This window comes from Trachypithecus francoisi, unplaced genomic scaffold (genome assembly GCF_009764315.1).
Source record: "Trachypithecus francoisi isolate TF-2019V2 unplaced genomic scaffold, Tfra_2.0 Lachesis_group4, whole genome shotgun sequence".
Taxonomy (NCBI): domain Eukaryota; kingdom Metazoa; phylum Chordata; class Mammalia; order Primates; family Cercopithecidae; genus Trachypithecus; species Trachypithecus francoisi.
This window is the reverse complement of record NW_022681469.1, coordinates 80,549,503-80,569,326: the sequence shown is the minus strand read 5'-3', so window position 1 is coordinate 80,569,326 and position 19,824 is coordinate 80,549,503.

The following is a 19,824-nucleotide window of genomic DNA, read 5'->3' as shown; positions in this document are numbered from 1 at the left end:
TATCTATAGAACAACATAAAATGTTATTAATTTGACACGTAGCTTGATAAAATTGCCAACCTATTTTTTTAAAAAGGATATGGCCTGGGACTGTTGGTCTTGCCAAATATGAATAAATTCATTCAACAAGCTTTCATTGCATATCAGCCTGTGCAGTCATTCAGCAAGATCAGGTTCTACAGCTGAGGACACTTCACAACATGCTAAACTTACTGCTGGCATCTACACGATCAAGAGAAAATGCTGCAGTAGGAGGGTCTTCCACTGTGGCATCACCAAAAGGGGATTGGAAAAGGCATTGTAAGTGTCAAGGTCTTTGACTTACAGCTTCCTGATATCAGTCTGCTTATGTGATAGTATACATGTTTCTTTTGCCAAGAGTCCTTCCAAATTTGCCGTACCAAATTCTTGATCATTCTTTTAGCGATTCAAATTTAATGTCCCAGCTTTATTTCATCATGTCATAGAAAAACATAAATAACACCTCTGCATATCTATAAGATGGTAGTAGGAATATATAAATATTTATCATCTATGCCCCTCAACAGAAGGACTTATTTCTCTGTCATATGAAAACAAGTAAATCAATCCTCAAGTCCTTTTCAGGTCAGAGAAATCATTGATATTTCCTTTAGTATCAATTAGTCATCTAATTCCTTCAGTAACTTGGTAGCACCACCTTGAGAAAATGACTTCAATTACTGGCCACTCTCATTAAAGTGTGCACATCTAATTTTTGATAAGAATTTCAGTGTAACCTTAGGAGAACCTAACAAGTTCTATTTGAGCAGAGAGACTTGTTCTGTGTCAGAGGTGGAAGGTGGGAAGGTTTTAGATGGAACTGCCACGTGATTGGCCTAACTGAACCTGAAATTTGGGGCAGATTCACTGAGCTGAATGATAAGAGCTGTATTTTCCTACAGTTTTGTAGGCCAGGCCTAATTTTAAACTAACAGCATGATGTGTTTTGAAAATATTTGTCTGACACGGTATTTAGAAATGTGTTCCCATAATATGGCGAGATTTTCTTTTACTCTAAATAGAGTTTCCTACTAAAGAAGTATTTTGGATGGAAACTATATCCAATCTGTTAAGGGATTACATGTTTACACTTAGCCAGCAAATGTAAAACTGTGTGTGAAAAACAAGTGTCATTCAAAGTGCACTAGGCTTTTTAGGCAGAATGAGTGAGTTGTTTCAAAATCATTCATCTTCAGGTTTAAACAGAGAAACATTTACCTGACAGAATATTTGCTTACATATGTTCACATTTATCTCTGTATTTATCTTCATGGATACATGTCCTTTGCTATATCTATGAACTTAAATGAATTATAACATGATGAAACTCTAGTAAACTTGAAGTTCTAGGCATGAAGATAAAGCAGAATCTCTTTTTTTTTTTTTTTTTTGAGGCGGAGTCTCGCTCTGCCGCCCAGGCTGGAGTGCAGTGACCGGATCTCAGCTCACTGCAAGCTCCGCCTCCCGGGTTCACGCCATTCTCCTGCCTCAGCCTCCCGAGTAGCTGGGACTACAGGCGCCCGCCACGTCGCCCGGCTAGTTTTTTGTATTTTTAGTAGAGACGGGGTTTCACCATGTTAGCCAGGATGGTCTCGATCTCCTGACCTCGTGATCCGCCCGTCTCGGCCTCCCAAAGTGCTGGGATTACAGGCTTGAGCCACCGCGCCCGGCCAGAATCTCTTCTTAAAATACACGCTTTGGGCCATTCTCTATAAGACGTGTCAAAAATATCTTATTGTATATGTTTCTAATTAAAAAATCAGTAATTCTACCAAAATAATTACATTTAGCAATAACAAATACTATGGAATTCTTTTTCAATCAATAGATAGATTTGTATGTATGCCTATGTATATTTGTGTATGTATATATATATAATTTATACATACATACATTTGCTTAGATACACATTTACATACATATAAATTCTGTGCTGTGTACCCAACTAAAGATATTTTGAATTCTAAAACTCTTGTTGAGAATTAAATAAGTTTATTTGATTATTCTTACATTTGAAGATTTTTTAAACCGACACATAATTGATGTATCATATTGATCATCACTAAAACCCATGGAATTCAAACATGTGTGTGGGAGGGGTGGTGAATGTGGATGCAAATGTGAATGTGTATACAATCTTGGCAAATTTTATGACCCTTTCAAAATAGCACTTTGTCTCTACTATTTATGTATATCCATTGAGTAACAAAATGGGAAAACAGCAGATAATTATTGTTTAACTTACCTAAAATAACTTGGTATTTAAACAGAATAAGACAATAAAGTAAGAATCAAAGAGAGTGATATGGTTTGAGTATGTGTCCTGCCCAAATCTCATGTTCAGTTGTCAGGCTCAGTGTTGGAGGTGAGGGCTGGTGGGAGGTGATTGGATCATGGGGGCAGTTTCTCACAAATGGTTTACCATCATTCCTTGGTGCTGTTCTCATGATAGTAAATTTTCATGAGATCTGGTAGGTTAAAAGCGTGTGGCACATACCCCCATCTCTCTCCCTCCTTCTCTGGCCATGTGAATATCTAGCTCCCCCTTTGCCTTCCACCATGATTGTTCGTTTCCTGAGGCCTTCTCAGAAGCTGAGTAGTTGCCAGCATCATGCTTCCTATACAGCCTGCAGAACTGTGAGACAATTAAACCTCTTCCTTTATAAACTGCCCAGTCGGAGATATTTCTTTATAGCAGTGCAAGAACTGACTGATACAGATGGTATGTCAATGATATTTACTTATTATCTAACTCATTCCATAACTGAAGTTTATATATGTATTAATGAACTCAGTCTGCCATAACAGTGGCTTAAACAACAGGAATTTATTTCTCACAGTTCTGGAGACCGGAAAATCAAAGATAAAGGAGCCAGCAGAATCAATTCCTGGTGAGAGCACCCTTCCTCAGTTGTTGATGGCAGATGGCTATCTTCCTGTGGTATCTTCACTTTGTGGGCAGGGTTGGGGGTGCGTGCTCTCATTTCTTCATCTTTTAATAAAAACACTAATCTCATCATGAGGACCCCCTTCTTAAAACTCTGTGTATACCTAATTATCTCCCAGAGACCCCACAGCCAAATAACATAACTCTGAGAGTAATAGCTTCAACATAAGAATATTGGGAGGGCACATTCTGTCCAAAGGATATATCGTAAGATCTTCATAACATTTTTGTGAATGTCTAATAATTTAGCTTGGAAGCATGATATTGCTTAGAATTAAAGATGAATATAGAAAAAATATTATAGATCTAAGAATTTGGACTTGAGATACAAATCACTATATATATTGGTCCATTTTCATGCTGCTGATAAAGACATACCCAAGACTGGGTAATTTATAAATAAAAAGAGTTTCAATGGACTCACAGTTCCACGTGGCTGGGGAGGACTCACAATTATGGCAGATGGCAAAATGCACATCTAACATGGTGGCAGGCAAAAAGAGAGTGTGTGCAGGGTAACTCCTCTTTATAAAACCATCAGCTCTCATGAGGTTTATTCACTATCACAAGAACAGCATGGGAAAGACCTGCACCATGATTCAATGCTTCCCACCAGCCAAACCATATCACTATAGCTACAATTAGATGTCAGTTTATTTACTTATTCAACACATTTTCTGCTGAGAGGAAAATTACAGCTATAAATAAAGCAAGTTTTCCACTGTCAAGGTCTTAAAATCTTGTAGAAAGAGAGGCTAGTAAACCGAACATATTAATGATGAATGCTAAGACAGATGACTACCTATGGTACAGTTTGGGCTCAGAGAGATTGTGGTTAATTTTACAAATGGAAATTCAGGAACTGCACCAAGACAAAATGAAGTTTGAGCTAAGTTGAGTCTTCAAAAAGAAGGAGATTTTACTACCCAGGCAGCCAGAGACGATTTCAAGGTCCTTGCCTTTGGTTTAGTGATCTGCTGTGACCATCTTAACATTCTTAATAATTATCTCTTTGAAATTACATTTTGTAAGTGAAATCAAAAGTGACAATAGAGCACATATGTCAAGGATATTCATACTATCCAGGTCCACTGTTCCTTGCACCCCAATTTTCACATGACATTCACAATGCCCCATGAATGCTGCATTCTGGTGAGTCCATGGTCAGAATTTAGCATGACTCTGAATAAAGAAGTAAGCATATAACATTGATGTTTTGTTTTCTTTCCAAACCAAACTTCATTCAAATGCAGAAAGAAAGTATTAACCATGCTTCAAGAAACACAAATGACCAAAGAACCCTGTATCCTTTATTACTTAAGGTACTTCCCTGTGTTAGCCAATCATTTATGCTGAAAATGATGACATAAAGAGGAAACAAAAGATAGGTCAAATCATACTTCCTTTTCCTTTCCGTCCTTTCCTACTCATCACAAAGTCAAAGGTAGAGTGTTGGTAGAATGTTTGCGTATCAAGAGGTAAAATAAAAGCAGTTGAATTACTTTTGTGTAGTATTTCCTCTGTTTTCGTAAGAAAGAAATACATAATGCACCTATAAGCTACCAAATGTTAATTGTATATTTTGGATGATTTGACATACTGCTCTTTTACCTTTAAAACTTACATTATGCAATGTAAAAATGAATGAAAAAAAGTCTTGCTAAAAGTTTTTAATTTAAATTGTTTTAGAATGAAATTAAATAGAAAATAAAAGAAACTTGACACGTCTAGAAATATACCGTAGAAGAAAGAAAAAAGCCTTATATTTTAATACTACTAACGGCACTTTTTTCTTGCTTTTTGAACAAGGGGCCTTGAATTTTTATTTTGCACTGATTACCACAAATTATGTAGCTGGCCCTCAAGGAAGCCATCTCTTTGGAGATGGAGGAAGTAAAGGCCAAGAAATGAAGATATGAAAGAGTTCAATATAACTAAACATAATCTGTGAATAGGCTAAAAATAAGCCTGAGGGTCAAACAGAGGTCACAGCTTAGAGGGCCTTAAGTATTAATCCTATCAAGAGGTTTCTGTGTGATTGTATTGGTAAGTGGAGGGAATATACAAGGAGAAGCAGAATGTTATGTTGACTGTTGCAGAAATGAGGTGGAGTTGGTTTAAATCCTAGCTCTACAATCTGACTTATCTATAACTCTTGTCATGTGGCCTAATAGGTTGTATTGGATTTGTTTTCATATGTCATATGCAGACATTTATAGTACCCATCTCATGGAGATATTGAGAGGGTTACATGAGGTAAAGTGTTAAAAAAAAAAAAAACTTCAAGAAAGACACAACTAATCTTAGTAAATAATAGCTATTGTTATTTTGATTAGCTTTGAAAAAAAAGACAGATGTGGGTTTGAAAGCTGAATTAGAATACAATTTTTTAAATTAAGACAGAGTTTATGAAGAAATAATCTAAGCAATGTCAGTATTGTTAACAATAAGTGAGAGTTTTTTAGGAGATTTCCCGGATTTCTGACTTGGGTGACAAGGCAGAAATACAGATTCAGAGGCAATGAACAAGGAATAGAGAGAATAAATTCTGATTTTGACATATTAAGATTGAAGCCTGTGAGGTAGAAAAAATATAAAAATGGTAATTACAATAGGCAATTTTATATATGGTGTAGGAGTTTAGTAGAGAGGTCTGAGGTAAAAATACAGATTTAGGTTTCTTCCACAGAAAGTTATTATTTGAGGTCACAAAGATGAGTAAAATAATTTACATTCACAGATAGGTGGTATATGTTTACTCTGAGGAGAGTAGTGAGTTTGAGACTAATTCTGGGGATTGGAGAAGGTTTTCACAGTGTAGTAACAATAACATAGATTAGAACCTCCAACATTTAATTTTGAGCCTAGCTCTGCCACCATATTCTCAGGGCAAATAACTTAGCCTTCATGGGCTTTGGAAAAAAACAACACTTTCTTTTCAGTACTTATAACAACTCTGATAGTTGGATAATTTGCAAGTATTAACTAATTTACTCCTAACAAAATCCTAAAAAATAAGTACTCTAATTATAAAAATTATACAGATGAGGATCCTGAGATACAAAAACATGAAAACATGACGTAATTTTCCCAAGGTCAGATATCTAGCACACAGGAGAGAAGGGAATAAAACAGTAAGTTTGATTCCAGCATCTGTACATTCCTAGTTTCTACATACTCCTTAATTTAACTAGAACTCCATCACAAAGAGCCTGACCCCATTTTTTATGTTCAACTGCTAAAGCGTTTCAGACCCACTGCTTTCTTTTTTGCCCTACATCTGGGCAAGCTGATAAAAAAGCCTGGGTGCTTTCTCCTTGGTGGCAAGGAGGAGATTTAAAACACGCAAGCCGGCCGGGTGCTGTGGCTCAAGCCTGTAATCCCAGCACTTTGGGAGGCCGAGGCGGGCGGATCACGAGGTCAGGAGATCGAGACCATCCTGGCTAACACTGTGAAACCCCGTCCCTACTAAAAAATACAAAAAACTAGCCGGGCGAGGTGGCGGGCGCCTGTAGTCCCAGCTACTCGGAGGCTGAGGCAGGAGAATGGCGGTAAACCCGGGAGGCGGAGCTTGCAGTGAACTGAGATCCGGCCACTGCACTCCAGCCCGGGCGACAGAGCGAGACTCCGTCTCAAAAAAAAAATAAAAAATAAAAAATAAAATAAAATAAAATAAAACACGCAAGCCCTTGGCCCTTCATGGAACTCCCAGCTCAATGGCATCCATAGCCATAATAAAAACGCTGAGCCAGTTGCCTTCCCCTGATGTCTCAAGCCATTTTGGACCTTACTGGGAAGCCTGCCTTGATCACCTCAGAAATCTCCATCATGGAAGTAATTAACATTTCCATATTCTCTTGCTATGTGTGTTGTATCAGCAGCCTTGACATTAGAACCGAATTTGGGCTAGAGGCCATGTTGTGTCTGCAGGGTGATCACAAGAAATTCCTTTGCCTTATAACATTTCGTCATTCTAGAATTTTCAGTAAGAGTTTTGGTAGGTATGTAAATATCAAACAGCTTTTGTCAGTGTCTTTATAATTTAAGTGATTGATTTATAATGATTATATATTAAATTGATACTTTGAATTGGTAATTTTAAAATGCAGTTTTAAAATTGTAATCCTTGTTTGCACCAAAAACTATCTTAATTTATTACTTCATTTCTGCAGCAGTTGGCCCATGATATGGATGAATTAATGTAGTCAGTTGGGCAGGTTTCAGCTTCATCTGCCTAGATCCATGTAGCAACTGAAATATCATTCTCGGACAAATATTTGTAAAGTCTCTACTATTTAAAAAGTACTATGATATGTTTCTCAGTGATGCCATCCAATTATTTAACTCACCAAAAGTTTTCTATTACTTTTCCTATAGGGTAATTTAAAAGTACAAAGCAAATTATGTAAGCAGGAGTGACAGGGTGACCAGGTGTGTGAATTAGCACTTGTTATACATTTGATTATTTTAATCTAGGTGTGGTGTCTATTTATTCTTTGCAGATGGGTGGCTTGATTAGCTCCTAGTAAGTATTGTGCCTGTAATATCCTCTATTGAGATACTAACATCTGTTTAATTTCTTTTTTAATGTTTTGAAGACTAAGCCCACTGATAGATATACTAATGTTTAAACTTATATGCATAAATTTAATCTCTTAAAAATGTTTCTAATTCCTATTATATACCTTGAATTTGGTAAGGCACTATTGGGTATAGTTCAGTAACAAGAATGATGGCTAAAAGACATAAGACATAGTAAATGTGGTATAAATGTATTTTATAAAACTCAAACGCGAAATATGACACCAAAAGCATGAACAGTACAATAAATAAATTGAACTTCATCAAAAATTAAAAATAACTGTGCTTCAGAATATACCAAGAAAATGAGATGAGCCACAAAATTTGGGAAAATACTTGCAAATTATACATCTAATATTTGCAAATTATACACCTAATTACACTATATAAAGAACTCTTACAAACCAACATTGAAAAGTAAAATAACCAAACTATAAAATGGGCAAAATAAACATTTCCCCAAGGAATATATACAAATTGCTAATAATGTTTAATATTATTAGTTATCAGGGAAATAAAACCACAATGAGATATCACTTTATACTCACTAGGATGGCTGGAATCAAATTCGGATAACACATATTGGAGAGCATGTGAAAAAATCAAAACTCTTGTATGCCGCTAGTGAGAATGTAAATGGTACAGCCACTCTGAAAAACCTTCAGGCAGTTTCTCAAACTATTAAACCCAATGAACCAGCAATTCCACCTCTGTGTATATACCTAAGATAATTGAAAACAGTTATTTAAGTCTAACAAAAACTTACATGGAAATGTTCCTAGAAGCACTATTCACAGTTTTCAAAATGTCTCAACAGCCTAAATGTCCATTTACAGACCAGTGGATAAACAAAATCTATACAACGAGTATTCATACGATGAAATATTTTTGGCCAAAAAAGATATGAAGTGCTTGGGTGTGGTAGCTCACGCCTGTAATCCCAGCATTTTTGGGAGGCCGAGGCGGGTGCAGTTCAAGACCACCCTGACCAACATTGGAAAACCCTATCTCCACTAAAAATAAAAAATTAGCTGGGCGTGGTGGCACATGCCTGTAATTCCAAGTACTCTGGAGGTTGAGCCATGAGAATTGCCTGAACCCCAGTAGGCGGAGATTGCAGTGAGCCAAGATTGTACCACTGCAGTCCACCCTGGGTGACAGAGTGAAACCCTGTTTTAACAACAACAAACATATGAAGCACTGACATATGCTACAATTTAGACGAACCTTGAAAACATCATCCTAAGTCAAAAAAGTCAATCACAAAAGGCTACATAGTATATGAATCACTTCATATGAAATGCTGAGAGTTGAGAAATCAATAAAGGAAGAAATTAGATTAATATTTGCTTAAGGCTGGAGGAAAGGGAAGAAAAAAAGGAAATAGCTAAAGCATAGGAAGTAAAGGGAGTTTTGAGCTGATGAAAATATTCTGTGGCGATGAAACAATTGTTGAACATATCTGTGAAGAGACTAAAAAATATTGAATTGTCCACTTTAAATGTGTGAATTGTATGATATATGAATTATCTTTTAATAAAGTTGTTTCAACTTTAAAAAAGAAAAATTGAAATCTTTTTTTTTTTTTTTTTTGAGACAGAGTCTCACTTTGTAGACTAGGCTGGAGTACAGTGACACAATCATGGTTCACAGTAGCCTTGAAGTCCTCAGCTCAAGCCATCCTCCAACCTCACTATCTCTACTAACTGGGACCACAGGTGTGCACCACTATGCCTGGGTTTTGTTGTTTTGTTTTTCTTTTCTTAGATTGATGAGGTCTGTGTTGCCCAGGGTGTTCTCAAACTCCTGGCCTTAAGTGATCCTCCTACCTCAGCTCCCAAAGTGCTAAGGTGATAGGCCTGAGCCACCATGCTTGGACTTAGTCATTAAAGTATGACTTTATACTACTAGCAAAGAAAAAAAGGTAAAATGCAAAACAAACAAACAAAAAACAAACAAAATATACAATCATTCCTTGCATATTTTGTGATGCCACTCTGCTGCGCACTTTATAGGGAAAACCTCGGAATTTTGTCTCACCTGTCACTTGCTGATCCCTCAATATTCATACTCCAGTTAGGCTTCAGGTAATGATCCATTCACTGCACAGTCCCTGTTCTTAGGAGCATGCTGATCTCACTTCCAAATCCAAAGGGCAGTCATACCCTTGCCAGTGGTTTGCTCAGAAAGTCCATGCCTAGGCGGGTGTGGTGGCTCAGGCTGCATTCTGAATTGGTGGATTCTTGGTCTCACTGACTTCAAGAATGAAGCCGCGGACACTTGTGGTGAGTGTTACAGTTCTTAAAGACAGTATGTCTGGAGTTTGTTCCTTCTGATGTTCGGACCTGTCCAGAGTTTCCTCCTTCTGGTGGGTTTGTAGTCTTGCTGACTTCAGGAGTGAAGCTGCAGACCTTGGAGGTGAGTGTTGCAGCTTATAAAAGTGGCACCGACCCAATGAGGGAGCAGCAGCAGGACTTTCTGCAACCAGCGAAAGAACAAAGCTCCCACGGTAAAGAAACTTACCTGAGTGGGTTGCCACTGCAGGCTCTGGTGGCCTGCTTTTATTCCCTTGTTTGGCCCCACCCACATCCTGCTGATTGGTTCATTTTACAGAGCGCTCATTGGGCCACTTTACAGAGTGCTGATTGGTCCGTTTTACAAAGTGCTGATTGGTCCATTTTGACAGAGTGTTGATTGGTGCATTTACAAACCTATACCTAGACACAGAGCGCTGATTGGTGCATTTACAATCCTTTAGCCAGATAGAAAATTTCTCCGAGTCCCCACCCAACCCAGAAGCCTACGTCTCAAGGCATTTAATCCCTGCATTTTGGGAGGCCAAGGCAGGTGGATCAGGAGGTCAGGAGATCAAGACCATCCTGGCTAACAGGGTGAAACCCCATCTGTACTAAAAATTCAAAAAATTAGCTGCATGCAGTGGTGGGCGCCTGTGGTCCCAGCTACTCGGGAGGCTGAGGCAGGAGAATGGCGTGAACCCGGGAGAGGGAGCTTGCAGTGAGCTGAGATCGGGCCACTGCACTCCATCCAGCCTGGGCAACACAGCCAGACTCCGTCTTAAAACAAAAAAGAAAGTCCATGCCTACGTCAATCACTGTGTAGTGCCCCATATTTACTGAATTGGTAGAGAAATAGACTTCTAATCGAGTTTGGGTTTGAGAAATACAGGAAGATTATGCTGGATATTAACAGGAAAGAATTTTCTTCTCTTTAGACAAATTGAAGAACCTTTGAATATTGTTTCAGGTGCATAGCGATTATCATAGCATAGCAATGTCAGAAAAAGCACACAGAGGGCTGATTTGACTATACCTGATTCACGACTTTTTTTTCAGTTAGCTTAGGAAATAAACTATTTTAGTCATTCACACCAGCGTGAGTTCAATCTCCTTTTACATGGAGCTAAAAGCAAGAGTTTAGTTCCAACTTATTGTTTCTGTCCTCTGCGTATTCTCTATCATTAACCTCTAATTCTGCTCTGCTTAATGATACACCGTTCTTAAAAAAATTCTTCTCCTTGGACTGCTTTGGGCCCTAACCCATCATATGTAGCTGAGGAACTCATTGTTTCTCAGGGGAAAGTCACTCCCTTGGGAAGGCTCCAAAAATGTCTTTATTGATTATCTCCATGAGTTTTATGCCTGGATTATTTGGTTTTATTCTGGATATTCAACATGTATTGTGACTAATATGGGATACAATTTAACCAATATTCTCAATGAAGAAAATCTAAACTGGCAATGCTAGTTAATTGTGGAATAATAATAAGTCATATGGAGTGCTAAACATTTTAATAGGAAAATATGAGAGAAAAAGAATATCTTTAAGAGGTTTGAATGTTTCATTCATTTGTAACAAGGTCCACCGATGTGTATACCCGTAAAAACTTAGCAATACTTCATATGTATGCCTTAGAGCTGGGGTTAGCAGAATACAGTCTGCAGCCAAATCTGGCCCATCACCACTTTTTGTACTTCCTACAACCTAATGGATTTTAAAATTTCACATGATTTAAAGTCAAATAAGAATATCTTTTGGACACATGAAAATTATAAATTTTTATTAGGACACAGCCATGCTCATTCTTTAATGTATTGTCTATGGCTGTTTTCATGCTACTGCAGCACAGCTGAGAATTTTGACACAGGCCATATAGCCCACAAAACCTAAAATATTTCCTGTCTATCCCTTTACAGTAAAAGTACTCTGACCCTTCCTTCAGAGGAATACAAATTGCAAGCCACAATTTCCAAAATCTTCAATAAAGAGGTGCAATATTTGGGGATCTGCTATGTTTTGACCCAAACATTATTTGAGATGATATTTTAGGAAAATTCGAAATCTTATCTGGAGGTATGTCATTTACACTTTTAGAAAGATCCATAAGTCTCATGGTAAGTAAATAACATGGTTTTAGTATTAGGAATTGCACTGGTTGACTTGAGGGAGGAAAAAGAGAAAGTTGACTAAGTGGCAGAAGTTGCTGACAGACCAAGCTGCAAGATCAAGTAGTGGACACTGAGCCCCCTTTTCATCACAAGCCTTCCCCAAGAATCTAGATTGAAATTCAGGATTGTTATTAAATAGGGCAAAGTTGTTTTGTTTTGGGGAAAAGCTAGGATACCAGAACATTATTATACATGCTAATTATCTAACAATCTGTTTTGAACTACCTTACAAAAATATATGCTGCTGTATTTTTCTAGAGCTAAATGAGAGTGGAGGTAATTCTGGAGTTTTGTTATATGGCAGATAAGCTATTTATCTAAGGACTCATTCATGATGTGCCAATTCTGCCCATTTAGATTTCATTCTCCAGAGCTCTTAGGTGATGCTCTTGTTGCTCATACTTGAAATTTCTGGCTTTAGTTGAATTTTAGAGTAGGAGACCCCAAATACTATGACATGGAATTACTGTTAAATTCTAAAGGGTTAGAAAGTGACTAGAAACAGGCAAGAATCTATTATCATTGGAATACCCTTCTGTTATTCAAGGCAGGCTCCAAATCTGTAAAAGTCAAGTTTAAGGAAGTTCATTTTCACCACCATTGATTTTCACTGAAGGCAGACTGTTTTCACCTCATTGGTTTTGATGTTGATTGAGTCATGTTCATCTGGTTGGTCAGTATTGGGAGCATCTTCATTTTTGATGGGTTAATTTGCCTAGGATCACTGATCAGTTGCCTTGATCTGGAGCAACTGTTACTTAATACTATCTCAGGCCTCATATTAAGAAACAAAATGGTATTTAATTGGGTAGAAGTTAGTTTCCTTAAGAGTTTACCTAATTCCAAAATAGTAATTGTTTATTTAACTTTAATTACAAGATTCAGATCACATAGTATCCTTTATCCAAGTGACACTGAAAAACCATATAAAACATACATACATGTTATTCATATAATTCATATAAACAGTAGGAACCTTACAGAGGAAAATGACTTCCACAAAAATATAATTTACAAAAGTCACAAAACTGTGATGGACCCATTAATGCCTGAAAATAAAAAGCAAATGCTAAAACCAAATAGTACTAACAATATCCAAAAGTCTGAACTCATGATTCTGTCTTCCGCAGTTATTATCACCCCAAACCAGTTTCTCTACTTACTTGCATATATAACCCATCAAATGGAACGCTTCTGTCTAAACAGAACCTTCTATCTGTGAATATTAATATGCAATCCACAGGAGAGCATCTGGCTTATATCTGAGATAATAATTATCTTTTTATGACACATTTATGAGTTTTCCTTTCATGAATTTTTATACTGGAACTTTTCATTATTCTGGTAGTCTAGCTTTAGAACAAACACCTGCTTTTTACACTCTTAGCAGAATCCTTCAAGATTTTGTGTTTAAAACCTCTGACTATTCTATATAAGATTCTTGATCTTTTGTCATTCCAGGAGAAACCATCTTATCTATCGTCCCTTTGTAGCTCTTTTATAGAAATACAAATATCTAAGTGATTTGCAATAAATGTTGATTAGGAATTTGTGTGTGTTTTTTTTAATAGCAATCTTCCACAATTAGCTTTTTGTCTCATGAAGGGTGAATGGCTTAGGTTTCCCATGGAAATATTTATGAAATCTCTTTTTGGTTCACACCATTTTGTATTGAAACTGATAAGACTGCTGCTTATGCTATAAGCACATGACATATAACACTGGAAACATAAATCATTTTTATTATCATTAGGTTAGTTTATCATCTACCTTGTATGTCAGAAGTAAAATCTAAAATGTAAAACTTATTTTATGGTCTGAAAAAAATTATATATTGAACAATATACTTCTGTAACACTAGAACTTAGTCTCTAGCTGACATACTCAAGTGGACATCATAACGTTTCCACAACACTCAGAAATTCAAGTTTTCATAATATACTATGCCAAGTCTGTAGGAAGCAACAGTTTTTATTATATATTTTGACTTATTTAAAAAGTTTATATGAACAGCTTCTATGTATATGTTTACACTATTTCTAAGTTTTGGGACATTACAATTCATTTATATAATGAAAGCTTGCAGATAAAATTGTCATTGTATTAAATTATAAGAGCATAAGGCTATATGCAACTAATTGCAGAATAAGAATTTTAGGCTATTAGTATTACTGGAAATGCTGAAGATGAGTCCAGTTAGGCCAATTTTTATTGCATATTCCATAATAAGGACTCTGAATTGACAAAACCATTGAAAGATTTTAAGCAGCTTTGTGCCATGACTTGACTTGCACTTAAAAAAATTACTACCATTTCAGTTAAGACATCTGTATCTTTCAAGATGGTGTGTTTAAAAAAATTAGTTGTCTTAGATTCTCTTTTTCTCTAAAAGCCTACATCTAATATTGCAAGTACTCCTGCTGGTTCCTCTAAAACAGTGTATCAAGGGCCCAACCACTTACCATCTCCTTTGCTATCACTCAGATTCCAGCTACAAAAATCTCTTACCCTGGACTTTTTCAATAGTCGCCCAACTGATCTTCTTGTTTTATGAAGATATTTATCTTGAACTTTTAGTTAATTTTCAGTTTTTGCCAGTTGAATTCTCCTCAGAAAGTTTAGAGATATTCAAGTACTATGTTCTTTCTACCATTCTGGCCTAAGAGGAATACCTTCCTGCTTCTTATTGATCCTACTCTAATTAGGCTTTCAGGCCCACCCCTGAATTGAAATAGATCATGGTAAAGATAAACAGTGTCTTACCTTATGTAAAATAAAATACTCAACTCTTAGATTTCTTCTTAGTTGGTCTATAGGGCGTTTGGCATGATTGATCAGTCCTTCCTTCTTAAAATATTTTCTTTAGCATGGCTTGCAGGACATAATATTAACCATATTTGTTTCTTGCCTTATTTTATAGGCTACCTCCTTTGATGGATCTTCCCTATTTTTCTGATCTCTGAGTCTTTGAGTGCTCTAAAAATCAATCTTGAAGATTAGTGTTTTCTCTATCTACTACTTCCCAAAGCAAGCACATCCAACCTTATAACTTTAGATAGCTTTATTTTACCTACGACCCTAACTCTCCAGCTTTAGTTTTTTTTTTTACCTTATTTTAGCCAATTAGCTGAATTAACTACTTCCAAAAAGATTTCTTAATCCTCTCTCAACAAACCAATTCTCACAGTTCACCCCATCTCATTAAATATCAGCTTCGTTCTTCTAATTGTTCATACAAATTAACTTAAGGTCACCTTTTACTTCTCTCTCTTTTTGATTCTCATTTCAAATATGTTTCATTAGGATATTTTGTTGTTTCTATATCAAAATTTTAGCCAAAACATAATTATTTATCCTCACCTCTACCTCCAATCCCTTGGTAAAACTTAAGATACCCTTATAATCCAGAATATTTCTTCAGTACAAACCTAATGTTTCCTTTAAAATTTAAGCTAGATCATATATCACTTATCTGTTTAAAACAGTCCACTATTTTTCAGCTCACTCAATATAAAATCCAAGTACTTAGCATGACTTATACATAGCTGGATGAACAGGCTCCCTTCACCACTTGACTTCATCTTCCATCTCATCTCCCCTTGTTTACTTGGTTTCAGCCACATTGGAATCCAGATGTCTTTAGACACATCAAAGATGTTTCAGTTTCTAGACCTTTGTATCTTTTAGAAATGGGTTTCGGCAAACTCTGCACAGCTTACTCTCTCACGCCCTTGAGCCTTCTACTTCTAGTAAAATGAACACTACAAAACTATTCATTGACTATAAATATATATTTAGATGGATAGGTAAAATCTTTACATATATAAGTGTATATTATTTGCTAAAATTTAAAAGTAAAACATTACAATGTTGAAGTCTCCTTTGTCTTCATTTTTTAATTTTAATTTCAGTTCCTCATTTGATTATTACTGCTATAACTCTACCAATTAAAGTACAACATGTGAACAGTAATGTTAGACAAAAAACATTATCTTTGAGACCTAAAATATAATTAGAGAAGTTTAGTAATACCAGCTTTCTATGGAATGAAAACATTTTTATAACTTACTACTTATCTTCACTCATTGGAGTAAATAAACTTAAACATATTGTGGTGAATATGTTGGCCTGCTAGTCATGAGACCTGGATTTCATTTTTACTCTTAACACACTACCACAAACATGACATTAGCAACAATATTTATTCTGTTTATGAATGCTCATCATCCCCATCTGGCAGAATGAGTGAGAAGGTGCTGTGTTATCTGAAACACTGAAAGTAGCCCTTTTTCCAGAGGTGTAGTCATAAACATCAAAGGAAACTCTTCTCTTGTTTTCATCCTGCAAATCTAGTCTGTCAACATATAATTAATTCTAAAAATTTTAATAGGTGTATTGCTACTCTTCTGTTAAAAGAAAAGAATCTCATAGTGCTTATAAAGAAAAAGAAGACATCAATGTAAGTATTTTAAAAGTTCATAAAATATAGCTCTTTAAAAATATAGCCACATATTATATAATATGACCTACATTTATAGGATCCTCCCCCCTCTGAAGAAAACAATAATATGCAACAGAAGATGAAGCCTCCGTTATGAAAAACTTTTCCATAAGAAAAGTTGAAAAGCTTTTAGGTGATGTGTGCCATCCAAAAATAAATGAAATTACTAAATTGGATATCCAAAATAAAGAGCAATAATGGGAAAAGCAAGTAAGTAAAGTAAGAAAATAATAAAAATACATTAAATGAATGATGAATATTTTGGAGTTTATAGCATTCAGTATTAGAAGGCAATGAAAATGACTTATGATGGAATATGTAGCCCACAAAAATATGATATCCAGCTCAATTGTCCTTCATATCTGAATATGTATCTTAGAAGGTTATGAAATGTTTAAAGCCTCAAATTTAACAAGCAAAACCTACTGCTACTACTTGTGGCTGGAATCCAACCACCATGAGATTTATAAAAATAAGCTCAGGAATGAGGAAGTTACACTATTACAAAAGTCACTGAATATTGAATATACATAGATATAGTATTGAGAGAAAACAGTTTTTGTAGTTCTGGGAACAAAACAATGTATTTAAAATAAAATTTATTTTAAAAATTGTATATTAATATAAACATGGTTGGTTACAATAAGAATAAAGTGATATAGAAACAAAATTCCAGGGAAAGAAATCATTAATGTCTGTTGCTCAGGTTATGTGCTATGTGTAGACTGTACCCTGCCTGGCCTGAAGATAGAGAGAAATTAAAATATAAAGGCATGTTAAGGATACTAATTTCCTCATCTTTCTTGGCAGTTAATAGCTGCTGTTGTATTTCTAAGATTTAAGTGTCTTGTTTAAAGTACTAAAAGAAGCTATTAGAAGAAGAGAAAATAATCTATACATCTTACAAATTGCCCTGTCCAAGAGGAAATAAAGAATTGAGGTCAACTAACACAATTCTAACTAACAGAAGATATAATACAAAGAAACATATATAAATGTATACACATACACGCACACATAAATAAATGAAGAGAGGCCATTCTATGTCATGGAAAATGTGTCATAATATTATGCAACATTCATCTTCCACTTGCACTCAAATAAAACATCGTACAGTGCTGTGTTTCAAATTACAGATGCATCTTTATTTTGGAACAGCATAGATATACTAGTGAGAAAATTCTGTTACTCCAAAATGATATAAGAGCTTAGAAGTTTTTACCATTAGCTTTATTTTGAACTGCTATTTCATTTTTTGTGCCTTCAAGTGGGAGTTTAACATTCCAGATAGGAACATAAACTCCAGCATAAACAGATACCAATCGTCTTTTATTTATTTTAATATAATAACAACACAACTAGGGCTTGCACAATTATCATCGCAGCCTTTAAATTTTCAAAATGATTTACACTTTCAGGCTTTTATGGAAACACTGGCTTTATGTTGAATGGTTGCATATATATGTATAAACATATGCATATATATAAAATAACAATAAATCATACTCAATACTATAAATATAATTTTGAGCTTTTTTACACTTCTGTGTTTGAAAACCAAATTTGGGTTTTGAATTTATTAAAAATAAGTTATATTTTAATATAAAAGGTACTAATGTTTAGTATGAATTTGTATCTATTCACATTATCTGTGCAGTGGAGAGGATCATGAGAATAAGGAGACTAGTTTTTTTGAATGGGAAAAATCTAATATTATCGGTTTGTGTTACAACCTATCTAATTGGTTGAAGATCTTAAGAAAGTCTGATTGCACGTATGGAGGAATTCTTAATTTGGGTCAGGAATACTTTACATACGTTCCTGTGTCCTGAGGGAATAATAATAAGCAAACATAATATTCAATTAATATTTGTTCATCAATATATAATTTAAGTATTTAATGTGGAATTCCATTATGATTAACATTTATTGAAAATGATGTTCCATCAATACCGAATTTATTGAGCGTTTTTAGCACGAAGGGCTGTTGAATTTTGTCAAAGGCCTTTTCTGCATCTATTGAGATAATCATGTGGTTTTTGTCTTTGGTTCTGTTTATATGCTGGATTACGTTTATTGATTTGCGTATGTTGAACCAGCCTTGCATCCCAGGGATGAAGCCCACTTGATCATGGTGGATAAGATTTTTGATGTGCTGCTGGATCCAGTTTGCCAGTATTTTGTTGAGGATTTTTGCATCGATGTTCATCAGGGATATTGGTCTAAAATTCTCTTTTTTTGTTGTGTCTCTGCCAGGCTTTGGTATCAGGATGATGTTGGCCTCATAAAATGAGTTAGGGAGGGAGGATTTCCTCTTTTTCTATTGATTGGAATAGTTTCAGAAGGAATGGTAGCAGCTCCTCCTTGTACCTCTGGTAGAATTCAGCTGTGAATCCATCTGGTCCTGGACTTTTTTTGGTTGGTAGGCTAATTATTGCCTCAATTTCAGAGCCTGCTATTGGTCTGATACAGGGATTCAGCTTCTTCCTGGAGCTTCTGCACAGCAAAAGAAACTACCATCAGAGTGAACAGGCAACCCATAGAATGGGAGAAAATTTTTGCAATCTATTCATCAAACAAAGGGCTAATATCCAGAACCTACGAAGAACTCAAACAAATTTACAAGAAAAAAACAAACAACCCCATCAAAAAGTGGGCAAAGGATATGAACAGACATTTCTCAAAAGAAGACATTCATACAGCCAACAGACACATGAGAAAGTGCTCATCATCACTGGCCATCAGAGAAATGCAAATCAAAACCACAATGAGATACCATCTCACACCAATTAGAATGGCAATCATTAAAAAGTCAGAAAACAACAGGTGCTGGAGAGGATGTGGAGAAATAGGAACACTTTTACACTGTTGGTGGGATTGTAAACTAGTTCAACCATTATGGAAAACAGTATGGCGATTCCTCAAGGATCTAGAACTAGAAGTACCATATGACCCAGCCATCCCATTACTGGGTATATACCCAAAGGATTATAAATCATGCTGCTATAAAGATACATGCACACGTATGTTTATTGCGGCACTATTCACAATAGCAAAGACTTGGAATCAACCCAAATGTCCATCTGTGACAGACTGGATTAAGAAAATGTGGCACATATACACCATGGAATACTATGCAGCCATAAAAAAGGATGAGTTTGCGTCCTTTGTGGGGACATGGATGCAGCTGGAAACCATCATTCTCAGCAAACTATCGCAAGAACAGAAAACCAAACACCGCATGTTCTCACTCATAGGTGGGAACTGAACAATGAGATCACCTGGACTCGGGAAGGGGAACATCACAC